This window comes from Echinops telfairi, unplaced genomic scaffold, assembly GCF_000313985.2.
Source record: "Echinops telfairi isolate 266 unplaced genomic scaffold, ASM31398v2 ScPeMD7_2291;HRSCAF=2852, whole genome shotgun sequence".
Taxonomy (NCBI): Eukaryota; Metazoa; Chordata; class Mammalia; order Afrosoricida; family Tenrecidae; genus Echinops; species Echinops telfairi.
The window spans coordinates 20,123,517-20,127,453 of record NW_022106189.1 but is presented as its reverse complement, the minus strand read 5'-3'; positions in this window follow the sequence as shown (position 1 = coordinate 20,127,453).

Sequence of the window (3,937 nt, the reverse complement as noted above, 5' to 3'; positions counted from 1 at the left end):
GGGTCCAAGGCCCTGGGCTCGCCCGACTGGGCAGCTAGCTTAGACTGCGAGAGTTTTCGTTCCGGGCAGGTGAGGGTTAACGCGGGAGCCTCGCGCATCAGCTCCATCCCGGGCTGAGTCACCCGCACTGGGCAGCCTTTGAGGGGTAGCCACCAAACAGCCCCGGGCGCTGAGCTTTGCTCTTGGCTCCGCCACCCTCCCTTCAGCCTACTTTTCTCCTCCACCTCCTCTTTCGTCCTCTCCTACTCCCCAGCCGCTTCCGGGGCGCTCTCGAACCTGACTCCAGCCTCATTTTCTCCGGGAAAACCTGCCCTAGCCCAGAACCACCCCCACCACCACCCCTTCTCCTTGTTCCAGCAGGTGGAGAGCCAGGCTCAGGGGCATAGGGTGGTGAACCTAGAACACTCCCCATGCCCCCGAGGCGCTCACCTCTGCCTGCGGGACAAGAGCTGGGCGCTGGCAGTCCTGCTGCTGGGTGAGAAGCAGCCTCGCGCAGAGAAGGCCCTGCCTAGCCCAGCTAAGGGAGTGAGGGGGCTGGAAGAGGACGCTGCTGGAGAGCTGCTGCTTCGGGGAGTGGGACACTAGATCGCTGGTCAAGGGACAGAGTGCAAAGGCCACAAGCCACTGAAATTTTACTCCTAGGTTACCTACCTACTCAAGAGGAAGGGAAGCATGCATCTCCTCCCAAAAGGTGACCTCACCGTTCATAGCAACGTCATTCATAACAGCCCCAAAGCGGACACAACCCAAACGTCCCATCAAGGGTATGCATATGGTGGAACATTAAGGTACTGGGGCACAGACGGACCCTACAAACTACGCCGAGGGAAAGAAGGTCCAAGAGCCTATGTGTTGTGTGATCTCACAGATCTGAGCCGTCCAAAGGCAGATTAGTCCGCTAGTGCTTGGCCGGAGGGGACGGGGAAGAGGGGGCTTGGCTGCTCTTGGTGCTGGGTCTCTGTGGGATGATACACTGTTCTCAATGATGGGGAGGGTGGCACAACTCTGTAGCTAGCCCACAAACGACTGAGTTACATGCTTTAAGGGAGCGAATGACCAGGTGTTTGACTTCTATCCTAATAAAGTGTCTTTTTAAGAGGGGTCAAGAGAGCCCAGAGGCTAGCTGATAAGGTCAAGGGTCCATCTGGAGTTGATTGAGCGTCCTTCACACACAATCAAGGCTATTCCTGCAAAGCATTGCCCTGGTGGTGACCCGTCTGCCCACTTGGGGACCCTGTGTTTCCAGACATAGACTCATATCTGGGTTTGAAATACCAATAAGTGCCATGCTTATCTTTATCGTCCAGGCTGTTTGGTCAAGCAACTATGAGTAGCCAGATTGCCCGGGCACTTCAGTGAGCACCCACTGGGAGGAACCCCCACTGGGGCTCAGGTGTGTGTATGGGAGGGTGGGCTGGGAGGCCCCGCCCGTCATCTCTGCTGCATAGCACCTCTGAGTCATCAGCTGGAGTGTGCTTGCTCTCCTGTCGGCCTGGCAGTTGATGCTAGCTGCCCGCTGGGACTTCAGATGGAATTATCTGGGACTCCTACCTGTGACCATTCCATGTGGTCCGGTGGGCTTTCTGGTAGTAGGATGGCTGGTGCTGGGCCTCAGCCTCCCAAGAGAACCAGGTAAAAACTATATCTGCTACCTGTGTGACTTAGACTTGGAAGTCACGAGTGCAGTCATAAGCAATGCCCAAGAGACAGCAAAACCCTCCAATGGACGGCGTGTCACTGGCACACCTCGAGAGCATGTGGGGTGACAACATGGGGGCCACCTTGAAAAGGGGTTCACTGAGGGACAAACAGGGGTGGGGCCCTTCCCTCCAGCTTCTCCTGACTGGCTCCCATCCCGGCCTCTCCAGCAGTTGGCGCTATGCTCTGGGTCTCGATTGCTCCTCTGTAAAATGGGTGCCTGCTTCCTGGGGGGTTGTGAGAAGGTGGCGAGGCAGGTACCAGGCACGTGGTGACCCTAAGACATGGGCTGGGTGTGGTGGTGGCCATTTTTAAATGCCAAGCTGGAGTAGCTGTGGCGCAGGAATGGGCCGCTGCCAGGACCTCCCCAACCACTGTCAGCCCCAGCCACCCCCCACCCTTAACCTATCCTGGAGCGAGTGAATGAGTGAGTGTGTGTGTGTGTGTGTGTGTTTACGTGTGTGGGGAATATATGGGAGAAAACAGATGCCTCTGGGCCTTGGGTCCTAATCAGGGGACCCCATTGGCCTTTGTTCTCTGGAGAAAGTGCCTGGGTCCCCTCCTCCTCAGGCAACAGGCCCTTTCTGGGCAGCCAGGGTAGTGCTGAGCCTGCAGTGTGGCTTCCTAGGGCTGGAGGGAAGTGAGGCTCCCAGTGTGGGAGGGTCTGTTGGGAGGCTGGAGGAACACCAGCTGCTCTGGGAATTTCCCGGTCCCAGAAAGCTCTGTATTTGTCCCCTGGGTGGGTCTGGCTGCAGCTGGGACCCAAGTCCTTCAGCCTGGCCTCAGCCATGCAAGGGTGGGGTAAGGGTCCAGGAAGGGTGTACGGCTTCCTGTCTTCCTAGGGGACCCCTCCTCTCTGAGGAACGTAGACCTCCAGGCAACTAACCGCCACCCCCAGACAGGATTTCTGTCTTGTTCTTGATCGGAATCTCAGCCCCACAAACACTCACCAAACAACCGTGGGGAAGGCTGGTTCCATCTCGGAGCCTCAGCTTTCTCCCTGGACACGGGGTGAGGTGGTCACGAGACGGCTGCTAGGGTCCAGAGGTGGAAGGGAGGGGAAGTTCTGTGAGAAGAACCAGGCAGGGCAGGAGTCGGAACCCTCTCGGGAGTATAGAAATTAACCAGGGAAGGTCCCAGTGCCTGTGGGATTCTGCTCCTCCCCTTACTCTACAGAGGAGACCATGGGTAACGGAAAACCCTGCGTGGAGCCCTGAACTGCCTCTTCTGCTGATGTCAGGGCAGCTCAGGAACATTCCGGGGCCTCTCATCTGACAGCCCCCAACTCCCTTTCAGGGCAAAACAGGAGGTGCAAAGGCTTGCCCAGCCTCCTGAGACCACTGCCCACTCCAGACCAGGGCTTTCCACCATGGCCGCTTGGTCATTACCAGGGAAGTTTCTAGATGCTCTGTCTAAAGGTGGGTCGTTTTCAACGCTCCCGAGTGGTTCTACTGGGCAGTCCAAGCTGAGCCCCTCGCACCGAGCTAGACAGCTGGGCCCATGGTCCCAGGGGACACCTTGAGACCCCCGGCCCCTGCGCCAGACCTGCTGACCCCAAAGAGGCAAGTTGACAGGATTCCCGGATGAGTCCGCTCCTGGTGCGGGCTCAGAAAACCATTTGACAGTCCAACTGGACTGTTTGTACAGTTTCTCCGGGGACTGACCCAGGGGCGGGCTTCCAGCCCCAGGAGTGAGTTGTTCCCGGCCCTGGTGTGGGGCCAGCGAGGTGATTCTGTGACCCTCGCCAGGCAGGTGGACAACTCCCACAACCACAGGATGGAGGCCCTGAAGCCAGGCTCTCTTGAGAAGGAGGTGGCTGGAAGTCTAGACCCCACTAGTGTCGGGAAGAAAAAAAAACACATTCGCCAATGTCGCACAGCAGGCCGGTGGCGGGAGACAGGCGTGATCTGGGCAGAGCCCGAGGGCAAATGGGTGAGTCAGCAGCACGGAGTGACAGCATTGTGTGGGTTTTTTCTGGGCGGGGCGCTGTTGAGTCCTCAAGCCATCTTCGGGCGTCCAGGCCATCCCGGGCAAGGAGAGGGACACCCGCACCCCCTTTGAATGAAGGCTGACAGGGACACGGCTCATGTTCACGTCACCAGGAAGGAAGGCCAGACGTGGGGGCCTGGGCTTGGGGTCAAACTTCCTCTATCCTCGGCCTGCTCCCCACACCCACCAGGCCCATGACCCTACTCAATGCCAGGTGTGCTCTGACCCCAGCTCTGAGCCCAGTGTCCCT